The following is a 15518-nucleotide window of genomic DNA, read 5'->3' on the forward strand; positions in this document are numbered from 1 at the left end:
TTTTTATGATTATTATTCCAAACCACAGACTGGGTAGGCAGAGTGGTGGGCCATCAGTGTCTGGTTGCCTCTTACAGTTCCAGAAGACTCTGATCCTGCAGGCTGTGGGGGACCAGCCCCCACTTTTACGATCAGGGCACTCTTGAGTAGGAAGAAATGAGAAACATAGAAGGAGATTCCTAGACGATAAGAGAAAGACAGAAACACAGGATGGCTTTGGGAGGGCCTGGGTCAAAATCCACAGCCCAGAACTTCATTCAAAAGAGCTTTTTATAACAATGCCAAGGGGAGGGATAAAAGACCCCCCCCTGCTAGATACAGCCAAGTGTAGACCCTTCCAAACACCTGGTACCCAGGCTAGTGGCCCAGTCATCCTCTTATGCAGTCCTGCTGGGTAAAGCCACTAGGAAACCTTGGTGGGCTCCAATACAGGCCTCTCCAGCTCAGCACAACTGGTGTGATGTTGACTCTCTCAGCGGTGACACAGGCATTGACACTGTGGTTACTGGTCAATGGAGTTACTGGAGACTGAGCTCTAATACTCCAGTTTGGCTTCTCATCCTCGGCCAAGAAACAGGTGGCATTAAAAAGCTGCAAAAGGAGATGAATTCACTGTGCCATTTAAGAAGGCGAACAGAGGACGTGTTGGGTGTTAGAATGAGCTTTAGGCTTAAGTAGAAGGCACAAGGCGAGCAGGTCAAGGCTATTCTACCTATCACCATTGTCTGGGCTTCACGCTCCTGCAAGGACATCTGACAGATTGTGAGCACCGTGTAACCGTCTCCCTGGGAGAGAAGTTCCTCCTCTGGCTGGCACAGCTGGCTTGTCCTCCTGGCATGAGGGTCCTGGGAAATTCCAGTTCTTTGGGTACATACCTCAGTAGTCTGATAGAGGAGGAGGTGTGCAGTTGTTTCCTTTGAACTATTTCCATTGAGGCCAGGAAAGTTACTGTTTTCCAGCTAAGAAACATTTTATTCTCAGCAGCTCTGTCTTTTTTGTTTTGTGCCTTCAGAAAATGCCTCTCCATGTCATTCTAGAGCATCTGGGGGAAGTAGAAGAGGTAAGTCCACAAGGGCCAGGCTCCTTTCCTGTCAGGATTGTGTCTGTCTCGTTTAAAGAATATTGGCAATGGTGAAACCAGTTTTTCTTTGCATTGTGGTGAGGACAGAGGAGCCATGCTGCCACCTCGTTAGTCCGAGGAGCGCCCTTAGACCCTTTAGAGCCTCTGCTCATGACCACCCAGGATTCATGGCTTAGGGGCTGGAAAGAACCTCAAGACCGGCTAGCATAGTGAGGCATGAGGAAACGTTTTATTCAAGATATTTTAATAGCTGCTTTGCGAGGTTAGGAGAGGCGCTCAGAAGAGAGTGTTACCTTGGGGAGGAGAGGAGAATGGGGCAGAGCAGGAGTTGCTGGGTGGGAAGGAGCATGCAGCCAGGTGCCCTTCAGGAGGGAGTTACTAGGAGACGGCGTGGGGACCATGACTGGACCTTGAGGTGGGAGAGCCTTAGAAAGAAACTGTAGTGAAGCAGTGTAACAGGCCCTGGAGGGATTTTAGACCTGGAACAGAGCTTTGTCAAGGGAGACAGCTTAAAGGAAGGTAAGAGAGAAAGCTGCTGGGGGAGGGTGGGGTGGGGGAGGGTGCCTTGAGAGAAGTCCCCTGCAAAGGGCATGCCTGTTCTTAGGGGCTGGGAGGAAGTTTTACATTGTGTGATTGAGTTAGGCACAGCCTGCTTACAAGAGCAGGAGCCAGGGCACTGGTTAGGAGCCCCAGTTAGAAGTAAAGCACAGCCAAGAACAGCTGCTTGGACCTGACCTGACAGTGCGATGTCCCCAAGAGTGCGTGAGTCTCAGCTCCTCGTGGGAGGGCTGTGAGTGTGCCTGCTCAGCTGTGCCCCTCTCTTGGTGCTTCTCAGGCTGCATCTCAAGCCTTTCTCTTCTTTAGTGAGAAAAATACACAAGGTGGCCACAGAGATGCTGTGGGTGAGGCTATCACATGATGAGATGAAACGGGAGTGTAGCAAGCAGCCTTTCGCTGTGACTCCAGGGTCAGGAAAGGGAAAGCCTGAGCAGCTATTACTTGTGCTGAAATCCTGCCCCACTGCTGGCTCAGGCTTCAACCATAAGCTCCTGGTTTCACTCAAGAAGACCTTGTCTTACTCCACAAACATACGTCCTGGGTCCTCTTTGTGTTTCTCATAACCTCCATCACAACCCACTCCTGCTCAGCCGCACCAGCATGAATATCTCTTCAAAACTCAGTCTGTACGTGACACAAATGGGAATCGCCTGGGAAGGCTGCCTCCACCAGTGTGGCCCGTGGCCAGTCTATGGGACACTTTTTTGGTATGATTGATGGGGAGGGCCCAGCCTCAGGTGGTCTTGGATTGAATAAAAAAGCAAGTTGAACAAGCCATGGAGAGCAAGCCAGTAAGCAGTGTACTCCGTGGCCTCTGCATCAGCTCCCACCCCTAGGTTCCTGCCTTGAGCTCCTACCCTGCCTTCCCTCATGGTGTTCTGTGGCATGTAAGTGTAAGCCAAATAAATCCTTTCCTCCCCAGGTTGCCTTTGGCCGTGGTGTTTAGCACAGCAGCAGAGAAGCAGAGGCGTGTGCTTTGTTTGTTTGCATATTGTGTTCTGATCACCTCCCTCTCTCTGCACTCGGGAGGGTAGTAGAGGGGCAGGAGGCATCTTCCGTGGGCGGGCGGGCCCCACACAGGGACCAGATGCCAGGCGTGCCTCTCAGACAGGGGCACCACTGGCCTTGACCGTTGTCTGAGCAGGTCCCATTTACCCTGGCTTGTTCTTTCTGCCGGGCACAGGATGAAGCCAGTGCCCAAGGACCAGCACAGAGAACTCAGAAGGCCAAGAAATGAACTCGTTCCATCAGTGTCATTTTGTGAACTAACATGGTTATTCAGACTTATTTAAAAGACTCAGTTATCAACATTTTGTGTATTCCTTTCTTAATTTTGTGGCTCTGTTTGTAATGCAGAGTTGGTACCAGGCAGTGGTATCAGGGATTAGGCAGTCTAGACGAGGCCACAGAGAGCTTTGTTCACCTCATCTGTGGTCAGTTTGAGTATCAGCCGTTGGAATATTTCTAAGGGAAGTGGGTATTGTGGGCAGTTAATAAAATGCAGCAGTTAGTTTTCTAAATTATTTATCTATCTGCTGTGAACTTGAAGTAGATAGTCCTAGCCTGAAAGATGATTATTTAGAAGTGATAATTCTCAAAATAGAGCTCCCAGGACCTCCACATCTGAAATGGTCACCTCAGTGTACTTATGGTAGATTAGGTCAGCTGGACTTAAATAGGCACCATATGTGTTGACTCCTTTAATTTCTATTGAAAAGAAACTTTGCTAAACTGATAAAGTTACGTGTTTCACTGGCAAGAAACCATTCTTAGACAAAGAAGTATGGATAGGAATATGGAACAGCTCAGCTGGCAGAGTTGGAACTTTACCCCAGATCAGTAGACTCTCAAGCATATGGCCTTCTAGTCACAATGAAGCCAGAGAAGTGGCTGGCCTACATTTTCCTGTCTGTCTGTCTGTCTGAGTGTTGCTTTCATCCGCAGTCAGTTGCTCAGGATGGATACCCCGGGGTAGCTCAGCCTTGACTTGAAACTGTTCTGTTTCTTCCTTCTCTTTCCTCCTCTCCCTGCACATGCCAGCCTCGGATCCCCGCTGCCTCTGTTGCTGTCCACTTTGTTTTTGAGACAGAGTCTCTCTGAATCTGGAGCTCACATTCACAGCTGGGGCCATCGCGCCCCCAGGATCTTCTGTGTCCGCCCCCCACACTCAGTGGTGGTGTTGAGATTCGGCCACGCCTGGCTTTGACATGGGTGCCGCCGGTCTGAACTTAGGTGGGTAATTTAGAGACCAAATCGTCTCCCTGGCTCCCCCACCACATCCTGTCTCCTTCCCCACCCCTTTGTCCCCTCCCAACAATACCTGTTTGTTTGGCTAGGCCATTCAGAGTTTAGTAAATAAAGACTTGAATGTGATTGCACGAAGCAGAAGTGACTGGAGAAAAACCCTTCTCTCAGTTTGAGGTGGAGTGAGGGCTGTGAGGTAAACAGCCTCACTCTGGTTTCTGGAGAGCTCTCAAGGCACATCCTGAGACGCTCTCTTCATCCACCTTCACCCTAACTGGGTCACAGCCTCAGTCTCTTGTGGGTTTTTAGACCACTTTTTCTCAGTACTGCTAATAATTTCATAGAAGTGGAATAATATGGAGGGATTGTCTGATACTTGCCTCCTCACTAGAATATAAGCTTGTGGAAACAGGAGACGCCAGTCTTTCATACCGTGATGCTTCAGTGTCTTACTCTGCTCAGGCTCCTATAACAAAATACTGTAGATTGGACCAAACAGACTTATTTCTTACTATGAGAGGCTAGAATGCCCAAGATCAAGGCACCGACATGCCTGCTGGTTGGTGAAGGCCTGAAGTTCCTGTCTGTCTTTTTGACCTCTCATGGCAGGAGAGATGCCATATTTAGCTACATGCCTTATTCAAGGGCACTGATCCCATTAAGACTGTACTCTGCCTAACCTGCCAAAAGCCCCGCCTCCCACTGTCAGCATTAAATTTCAGAAGGGCTGGAGAGGTAGCTCAGCAGTTAAGAGCACTCACTTCGTGCCTTTTCAGAGGACCTGGGTTCAGTACCAACCCCTACATGGGTGGCTCACAACCATTATAACTGGTTGCAGAGCGATCTGATACCCTCCTTTGATCTCAACAGACACCAGGTGCACATATGATACACAGGCATACATGTACGTAAAACATTCATACACATAAAATAAAGTAAATGAATTAAAAAATTAGATTTCATTGTGAATTTCAAGGAACACAAACATTCAGGTGATAATGCCTGTACAATGGACACAAGTATTAAGTGGGTAGTGGGTGGCCTGCCAGAGTGACAAATAGACAGAGTTGCACTTTGCCTCCTTTTGTTTGGACTGTTGGAGCAGACACCTAACACTACCATGCCCAAATTTGCTCCACCTCTCTCAAGTTTATGTCTGATTGAGGTCTTGCCTTTGTCTTGCACCTGAGAGGATCCCGCTAACGTTCCCCCACTTGTCCGTAACAGCTCACTTGGAGAGAGGCCCCTGAGGGAACCCCAGGCAGCCTTTCAAGGAGTCTCGTTTTCTGCCGTTCTCAACCGAGTTGCCTCACTCAGCGCTGCTTCCTCTCCTGTCATTTCAGCCTCTCTGCTCACACTCTGATCACTGCTTCCTCTCTCCCTCTGCCAGACAAACTTGAACCTCACAAACAAGACTAATGTGAGTCTCCTTGACCTGCGCTCTGTGACACCCGCCCCACCCTGAGTGGACCGCCCCTTCTGTGTGCTCTGGGAGCATGCCTGGGGTTTGAACAACAGACCTAGGTGACCACTGTCAGCAGACTCTGACTCATCTGGTCCCTCAGGATGGCACAGTGAGGACATCCTTTCATAAATACCAGAACATGGCGATTGTTACTGAGTTCCCACCTGCCACATACCAGCTGCATCACTGATTTTGGCAGGACTCGTTGATGTCTGTTTCTCCTCCTGCTCTTTTCCTTCTCTACTTTCCTTCAGTAAATTACCCGAGAGATACCTCCTATGAGAATAAAAGGATTGAACTGCAGATTTCTGGGGGGTGTAGCTCAGGAGTAGAGTGTACACAAGTTCTTGGGTTCACATGAAAAGAAAATTGGGATTGGTGGTAGCTTTAAAAGATTGAAATGGTTTTGTTTGTTTTTTGAAACATCATTTGAAGGCTCTTACCTAGAAGCACAGAATCCACTCATTTGCATTTTCTCAGAATATCTTTCTCGCCAAAAAAGTTCTCAAACTTTTGCTTTAATTCAGAGTTTGGGTGTCTGGTGCCATGTGTCTGACACTTGGCTTGAGTCCCCACACCTGTCCTGACACTTGGCATGTACCCAGCCATCCTTAGAGTAACCCTGGGAGGTGGGGCTTCATTGAAGAAACAGGCTCAGCACCTCTTTTTCCTAAGCTGGTGTTGTGGAAGGCAGCAGTAGCATTTACGTCTTGAACCCTCATAGAAGGAAGTGACAGTCCGCTTAAGAGATTAATGGTGCCTTCAGAATCACAGTGCTGTGCAGAGCTACTCACTCTCAGGGGCTTGGTTTATGTGGTAGGAGACTTACACATTAAACACTTCAGGGCTTTCAGTGGCCAGAGTGCCTTGCCTGGGTCTCTAATGTATCTACCGTAGCCTGCTTTAAAAGACTCTGTGAGCTATCACCAGAAGGTTGTGTGATCCGTGACTTCCTATTCCAACCTGCAGGGCAGTGACATCGTTAAATTAAACTAGAGTGCCTCAGTGCTGGCATTTCTGACATTGTGGCTTCACTTTTTTGTTTGTTTTTTTTTAGATAAACTCTCATTGTATAGTTCAGGCTAGCCTGGAACTTGATTTATAACTCAGGCTGACTGAACTCACAGTTCCTCCTGCCTTAGCCCCCATACTAGCATTACAGTCATGTGTTGTTATGCCCAGCCTTGACCACATAGTCCTTTGCTGTGGGGTACTTTCCTGTTCACCTCAGATGTTCCCAGGTGTCACCAAATGACACTGGAGTGTGCTGCTCAGTGGTAGGTCATTCATTGCCTGTGTGATATGAAGTAGATAGAACCTTGGAAAGCGTTGGCCCCCACCCTAGAGAAGCTCATGACCAGTGGAGCTTGTTGAGGCCCCTAATCAGGTAGGATATTTCTAGTAGTTGACTGAAATAGCCTTGGTGGAGGCTATTAGTAAAAACTTGTGTCACAGAAGTTTAACATCTGTTTTCATTTCTGCTTTTTAAGTGCTTTGCTGCTCAATTCCTTTATTTCAGCTGTCTTCCTCTTGGACTTAAAATAATTGAGTGTGTCACAATTTCCAGTCTGATAGGAAACAGGCTTGTTCAAACAAAAATAAAAGCATGAAGAATTTCCAGGATTGTATGATGGCAAATGTAACGCTGGTCAAGTCAGACTCAGGTGACAGTGAAGTCGATCACCGAGTGGTGGGGGCAGTAGGAGTCTGGTTGTATCAAGACTCACTTCCTAGTCTTGTTTACCACTGGGGAGTTGCACCTTACGAAAGATTGTAGATTCAGATCATTGTATTGTTCTAAGAAAAAAATTTCAAAATCCTAACCACATCTTGGTAACCATAGCAAGATATACAACACACAAAAATAATCTCATACCTATGTAGGATAGGATTGAATTTTTGTGTATGTTACATGTTGAGTTCTGAAATCCTTGTTATCTGAGGTCAGAAGAGGAAAAACCTAGAGCGGTTCTAAGGGCCAGGCATGGGGCAGGCCTGCTTGGACTGTTCAGTAAGTCACACTGCATCTGGCTGATTCAGCAGAACACCCCAGATAGCACAAAGCTAGAGTCAACTCGAGATACTCCTCTTGCTCAAACTGCACCATGTATGTCATATTTAATACCAAGTTGTGACATAAGCTGAGGGTCTGAGGGTGACTTGTTCTGTCTTCAGTGGCTGATACACTATACACTTAAATATTCGCTGTTTAAAGAAATAACCAGACCAAGGATCCGTTTGTTGATCGATATCAACGACAACATAGAGAATATGTGTGGAGTAACATTATAGAATGAATATTAAGATAATTTCATTTGAGCAAAATTTTTGGTAGAATTTATTCTTTCTCTTAAGATTTTAAAGTTTTGTTTTTATTTTGGTGGTGAGGCACAGTGATGGGGATCAAACAGGCTTTGTGCATCTTAAGTAAACTTTAAAAAAATCTGCATGTATGTTCACATTGTGTGTGTATTCAGGCATGTGCAAGTAGAGGTCAGTGTATAGCCTCAGTCTTGTTTCTGAGTCATGGTCTACCTTTTCCACGTGGCTCCTGAGTTCAGCATGAGCTGGAGAACCAATACAAAGAAATCTGCCCTTTGCTGGTACAGTTCACTACCCAGCAGGGTGGCCACAGGTGCTTCTCATGGGTTGTTTCAGGAGACCATTGCTGGAGGCACACCTGGATCTCTGCTTGGAATCCTTTCAGGAACTTCATAAAAGCCCAGTCCTGGGTACTGAGTCTTTTTCTATACAAAGTAGTTTGACTGGTTTCTGTTCTCTATAACTGAAGGTTGACGGCCTGGCCATCCAAAAAATATCATTGTTATATTTTACTTCATTTATATGTGTGCAGAGCAGTGTGCCAAAACCTGAAGAGTGTGTGTGTGTGTGTGTGTGTGTGTGTGTGTGTGTGTGTGTGTGGCGGCGGCGGCGGCGGCGGCGGCGGCGGCGGCGGTGGCAGGGGAGAAAGAGACGGTTCACCTTTTCATGTGGATTTCTGGTATAACCTGTTCTTGTTGATGATGACTTTGTCCCCACCATCTACCTCTTAGTTAGGACTTTGTGAAGATGTATTGAGTCTGCCCTCACCGGTGACCTTCGAATGAGTGGGTGTATATTCTTTCTCATGTGATTGTGTTACTGCAGTTCAGTGATCTCTCTCTCCTCTCTTCCCTCCTGGCTTCCCCCTCTCCCCCTGTCTCCATTTTCAGCTGTCCCTGAGTTTCAGCTTCCATTCTTGCTGTAACAAAACTGTGGGCAAGTGTTAGAGGCCATACTTAGCCTAATTTAGGATTTTATACAGAAAATGTCCGACACACAGAGAGTAGTACCTCACGGCTTTATCCAGTCTACAGCTTCTAGTGACCTGATAACACATGAGAGAGTGTCTCTTTTTTCTCCTATTTGCTCCCTAAGTTCTGCAGACCAAGGCCTACTGTGTCTCTTAACCGTATGTCTGCATCAGATTTACCAGTCTGGGGCCCTCTGGACACCAAGTGCACAGGGACAGGGATAGTCCTGTCCTGTGTTTCCGAGGAATCTGGGAAAGGCTAAGGACTGCTTCAGTTTCTTGTCACAGTTCAGTGGTGGGTTTAACCGAGTCTTCCTTTTCACAGCTGTGCTTTCGACAAAGCCAGTTACATCCACTCCATGGCCTTCTAGACTTTACCCACGTGTCTTATGTCAGCGCCTGATGATAGCGCTTTCTTCTGTCCCTTAAAGCCCGTTATGGGCACTCTGGGACTGGGGGGCAGGTTGTGGAGCTGTCTCACAAACGCGTGAGAATGTGACTTTCAGAGGAAGGTTCTAGGCTTTTGTAGTCTCTGCAGTTTCGTTTTGATAGATTTCTCTTTCTCTCTCTCTCTCTCTCTCTCTCTCTCTCTCTCTCTCTCTCTCTCTCTCTCTCACAACCTGCATGGGAAAAGTCATTCTTACAAGTACAGAAGCCAGAAATAAATCTCACACTCTGAGAAAACGGAAAAATAAAAAGCCAATCAAAACACACGTGAGTTTTTGTTTTGAATTGATTGTAGTAGTTCCCACGTGGGACAGAAAGCAAGTGGCTCCAGCCCCAGAGGGGCTTGCAGGTTGTTTTTGTAACAAGACTTTGAGATGATGTCACGAACAAGAAAAGGCCAGGACATCTAGAAAGCATTGTCAGTGAGCACACGTGTGTGCCAGTGAGAGAGGCCCTCAGAGTCCTGGGGAAAATAAACAGCTGGATCCGAACTAAACTGTGCTTTGTGTTCCCTGTTACGTTATCCTCCACTTCCTGACAGCTACTGTCCGCGCTGATTCGCTGAGTTCAAATTTGTGTTATCAGAAATAAATACGTGTGAACAGCCATGTCACTTGTCATGTGTGGAAGGAAGTGGGGGAGCTACTGGTGTCTTCTTACATTGTCCGCAGAAAATGAAAAGGACCCTGGTTTGTCATTCTGGCTTTAATTTGCTGTATTTGACGTGATTATTAGTTCAGTGCAAAGCATGTTTTAGTTACCTGTTGCTGCCTAAGGCATATGACACCTCAGATCCACCAAGCTTTGATAATGCAAAGCATATAATATAGCTGCAGTATGATGACCGTAGACGGCCTGGCTTTTGATTTTGAGCATTGTCTGTGTTCAGTGGGCTGTGCTCAGAACCTCCCAGAACAGAGATTAGTAAAGATCAGTGTCTTAGCCCCCAGTAAAGTCTAATGTTTTAGCTGAAGGTTACAAGAATGAACTAATAATTGTTCATAGGCTAGGCAGTTATGGCTGGACAAACTTACACATTAGCCATCTCCTGTTCACTGAAAAGAAAACTGAGGTCTAAAAAGGCTCAATACTGGACAGAATTGGAAAGGTCTGGCTAGTGGCCAGCTAGACCTGAAGCTTTAGGTCTCCAGGCCAGTACAGTGTTTTCTTTGTTTTAAAATATTGTACATCAAATTCCAACTATGTGGCATAGACTGTAAAAGTTAAAATACATTAAAGAAGGGAAGATGGGTGATTTGGAGCAATCAAGCAAGAATTAAAGGAAAAGTTATGATGTGGATATAAGAATTAAACAGTGAGTGGAGGAAGCAGAATAATAAATGCAGCCAATGAGAATCAAGGTGTGTTCTCTCTCTCTCTCTCTGCACCCGAGACAGATGCCGCCTGATTGACTCAGAAGGTACACCTGAGCAATGGAGGGACATTAGTTTGGAAGGACTTGAGAATGTGAGAGAGGAACTTGGACTTTGGTGTGATGGGGTACTTCTTATCTGTCTTGGAGCTTGGAATTAATGACCTGTGGGAGTGATATTAAGGGGAGAGCATGTTCGTGCACCAGAACCTGATAGTGACCACACATTGCTTCCTTTATATGTTCATGTTTTTTTCCTTCTGAGTTAATCATACCAGGCTAGCTTGTGTTGCAGTAGCAAACACACCTGGAATGCCAGGGCCTAAGTGCACATGTGGATTTCTTGTATCTGTACAAGCACATGTAGATGGGGCCTAAGTGGGAGTTCTGTCCTACTCAGAGGTCTCTTTGTGGCAAGGTAGAAATGTTAGAACATGTCTCACTCTTGTCTTACACATAAACCTGTAGTAGGAATCTTAAAGAGTCTTATTAATAAAATCAAACCCGAGGCAGGTTATTGGGCTGAATGCTGGAAGATCAGAGAATCAGAACAAGCCACAGCTATCTCACCTTGCTAGTTCCTCAGCTGGTCTTGTTTCTTCAGACTGCAAGCTTCTGAGTCCTCATCCTAATGGCTCTCAGCTGAACTGTGTTGCTCCAAAGCCTGAATGCTAAACCAATCAAATGCTTAACCAACTACATGCTTTACTCACTTACACTTAGTTCCTGGTCCTCACGCCTTATATTCCTTTCTCTTTTTGCTCCCTCTCCCTGGGATTAAAGGTTGGGTTTCTGGGATTAAAGGTGTGGGTCACCATGCTTAGCTGTTTCTAAAGTGGCCTTGAACACACAGAGATCCACCTGGCTCTGCCTCCCAAGTGCTGGGATTAAAGGCGTGCCCCACCACCGCCCAACTTCTGTTATGGCTTGCTCTGACCCATTTTCTAGCCACCATTTTTGGCTTTGTTCTAGTGGCTGTCTGTTCTCTGACCCCAGATATGTTTATTTCAGGGAACACACAATATTTCAGGGAACACAATACCCACCACATAAACCCAGAAGTGGCATGTCACTTTCCCCCAGCTCCTGGGCCAGTAGTTGTCACACACACCACAGGGCACAGGTGCAGGGGCGCTGGCGGTGTCACTTTGGAGGCTCTCTGAGGGACATGTGATTCTGTTTGTGTGTGGAGACCGTGTAGTGATTAAGAGTGACGACCCAGAGCTCAGAGCCTGCTCCCTACTGACTGAGGCTTTGGGCAAGTTCCCCACTTCCCCAGGCAGGTTAGTTTTATAGTGGGGAGGCCAGGGGTGTTTAGTATGTTGAACCTTAGGGTGCGGCTCAATGGTAGAGCGCTTACCTAACATGCTTGACGTCCTAGTTTGTGTCCGTGCACCCTCACACGCCAGTCCTCACAGAATGAGTGAGGAGCTGGAAAGGGAGAAGCGCTTAGCGCAGCATGCTGTGCAGTAGGTGGTGGGCCAGACGGCTGTTAGTGGAGACTGCTGCTTTTCTGGGTGGTGTCCTGGAGAAATCAGTTTCTGACTCGAGCTGAGAGGTTCAGGTAGAAGAGGCAGCAGTAATACAGGTGTGCAGCAGCCGACTCCTGGGCTGGGTGTGATGTGGGACTGTGAGAGGTGAGCAGAGGAGCCGAAGAGGAGCAAACTCAAGCACGGATTTCTTCACCACGGAACTCTCATGGATAGAGGAGGGCGATCGGGTGTAGGTGATCAAGACAGGTAAAGTGGGGTTTGCAGAGAAACTACAGGCTGTCCTGGCAAATGGACCGAGGTTCAGATATGGTGGTGGAGGAAGGTCCTTAGCACAGAAAGCTACAGGAAGTGGAAGCCTGGGGCCTACTGAGAGAGGGACTGGAGAGCATGTGCGGTAGGAAGTGGTATGGATTGTTTCAGGCTGCTGTACAGAGATAGAAGGTTGAGCCTAAATCCTGGCTCCATCCTTCATGTGCCCTTGGTGTCTGGACTCCTGGTCCAGACAGTGGGGAATATACATACGTACATACATACATACATAGCAGCTACATAGGTGTGATTGCATGCTTGGGAACATAGTGTGTGGTCGATGGTGGAAAACTCCTCCTTAGTCTGTTGAGATTTAAGTGAATGGATGTGGGCTTTGGGCTTCTCTGGGTGTGCCATATCGCACATTGCTGCAGTTCTAGCTGATGCTCATGTGACCCTTGGGTTCAGAGGGCTGGGCCCTGCCATTCCCTCAGTCCTCAGTTGTGTGCCTTTCATTTCTCATTCTTCGCCTGAATATTTAATGAATTACAGCAGGCTGAGAAGTTACTAAAATAGGTAATTTCAGCTAAGTTAAGATGGGTGTGTCCCTTTTAAAAACTGCATGCTGCCTCTCCCGGTGTTGGGACTGTTGATCTTGCCTCTTGAAATACTAGATTATGTCCAAGCAGGCCATACTTCTGTCTCTAGTTTTGTTGTTGATTTGTTGGTTAATGAGCTCTGCTTCTTCACACGTCTAGTTTAACCTGGAGGATCTTCTAGTACGTGTATTTGTCTATCATTGGCCATTTGTGTATTTTCATTTCATTGAGAAATTAAGTACTCAAGAGATTTCACTGGGGCATCACAGTATTAGTATTTGTATAGCAGAGTGTGTACTGTTGAGCTGAGTGAATGTTTGAAACCTTTCTTTGTGCCTCACTCTGCCAGGTTCGTTGCACACAAAGCCCTGGTCCTCAGGCAGCACACAGCCCCGATTTAGAACCTCCCTAGAGTTGAATGGTTTGCTCTCTGAAGGGTTCTTTAGTCTGATGGCATAGCATGGCAGTGAAGCCTCCCGCACTGCTGTTCATGTCTGCATGATCAGTGCCTTCACAGCTCATCGGTGGGGTTAAGGCTACTGTTCACAGAATTGTGGAAATCAGTTCTGTGTGGATAAAGATGATTTACTTTGGAAAATTTTGAACTCTTCAAAATATAGCCAATGCTGTTTCTATCTGGTGCTTACTGTTCGGAATTGCCACTTGAAGAGTCAGTGCATTTAACTTACTTTTTAAAATAAGTCAGTTTATTTATTTGTGGTATGTGTATGGGTGTTTTGCCTGTGTGTATGTCTGCGCACTTTGTACCTGCCTGGTGCCCCAGGGGGCCAGAAGAGGACATCAGATTCTCTGGGACTGGAGATAAAGATGGTTGAAAGCCACCCTGTGTGTGTGTGCTGGGAATTAAACCTGGGTCCTCTGGACTGTAACCAGTGCTCTTAACTACTCATTCATCTCTCTAGCCCCACATTTAACAGTTCTTAAGCTGATTAGCTTTGAGAATTTTTAAATTAACTGAATGATCTTTTTAGAAATAAAAATGAGGTCACCAAAGAGGAATGAGATCATGCAAATGGCTGCCCACTGTCCTTTAGGAGTTTATAGCTTCCTGTTGTTACCTGACTGACTATTCAGGGTGTCATGTTCATGCAACAAATACTTGTTGTGATGATCAGGTCTGTCACAGAATACAGAAGTTATTCAGCACTGCCCTTTCGAATGAGTTTACTTTCTGGTCAAATGTTAGGAAGGAATGTAAGGCTTACTGAAGCACAGGGGAGGAGCACACGCCCCGTCATGTGTGAACAGCTGCCCCATGGTTGAAACTGAACCGCCCTTTTGACTGGACCCATGGACTTAAGAACACTGAATAGTTGGAGAGAGGCTTCTGGTCACCATTTTGCCAGTATGCTGTAGGTGACATGGTAGAGCCGTCACCTACAGGACGGACGTAACTTCTCTGTGGTAAGATGGAGGGAGCCTCTGTTACACTCACGTAAACTGTCACAGCATACACTTTGTGCAGGAGCGCAGGATTGGCCTGATTAGCGCACTGGCTCATGTGTGGCATCTGTTCAGTGTGGTCAGAGAACAAGCTTGCCTGAAGGGCTGGGAAAGTAAGCAGACTGTCTGGTTCACTAGCATTTCCCAGAGTGCTGGCTTAGCCACACCCTGGCAAAATGTAGTGTTCTGCTCTTTCCACCCTCACTTGGGAAGTCCGTAGATGGGGCACGGAAAAGAACCAAGATCAGACTTGCTCCTGCCTCATCAGACCAGCCATTTGTTTTTAGTGGCTTTCAGACCTGACGGCTCCATGAGAGTAACATTGGATCTTAACTGTACTCAGTAGAGTTATAGTAGTGATGACTAGTATTTATTTTCTAAGCTGGGTGCTGTAGCAGCACCTGCAATCTTAGTACTCAGAAGGCTAACACCACAAGTTTTATTTTTCTTCCTGAAGCAGGAGCTTGTTGTACTATGTCTGTAACCCTAGTACGGGCTAGCCTCTGATTCTCAGCAGTCATCCTGCCTCAGCCTCCCAAGTATGTGCCTGAGGAAGGGCTTTAATTACTAAAGACCTGCCTGGGATACAAAATGAGATCAAGGCCAGTCTGGGCTATATAATGAGACTCTGTGTCAAAAGACAAAACAAAATTAATTTTATTAAAATGAAATATTTCCAGGGCATATACCACAATAAAAATTGAAATTTTGACTCATAGTATAGTGTTTTATTTCTTCTCTATCATCTAAATTGGTATCATTGCCATCTGAGATACTGTACTGGGGAAATTTCAGGGCTAGGGAAAGCAAATTGGATCAGGCAGACAGTGTTTAGGAAGGCCATCTGCCCATATTAAGGCAGTCCTGTGGGCAGGTGTATAATGTCATAATTCTCCCAGCTGTGAGCTGTGACACCTGCAGCCCAGCACTAGGGAGGCAGGGGACAGGAGGATCATACACCAGACTAAGGCTAGCCTGTCCACATAGAGAATTCCATATCTCAGAAACGGAAAAGGGTTTTGTAGAGATGGCTCAGTGGTTAACTGCTCTTCCAGAGGACCCATGTTCGATTTCCAACACTTTGGTGGCTCACAACCACCCATAACTCCAGTCCAAATGCATCTGACATTGTCTTCTGGCCTCCGCAGGCACTGCTCACACATTGTGCAGTGATTTACATGCAGGCAAAACATCTTTATACATAAAAATACGTTTTTAAAAAGTTTTTAAAAAATGAAAAAAAATTAGCCAGGC

The sequence above is a fragment of the Onychomys torridus genome, chromosome 9, assembly GCF_903995425.1.
Source record: "Onychomys torridus chromosome 9, mOncTor1.1, whole genome shotgun sequence".
In the NCBI taxonomy this organism is placed as follows: domain Eukaryota; kingdom Metazoa; phylum Chordata; class Mammalia; order Rodentia; family Cricetidae; genus Onychomys; species Onychomys torridus.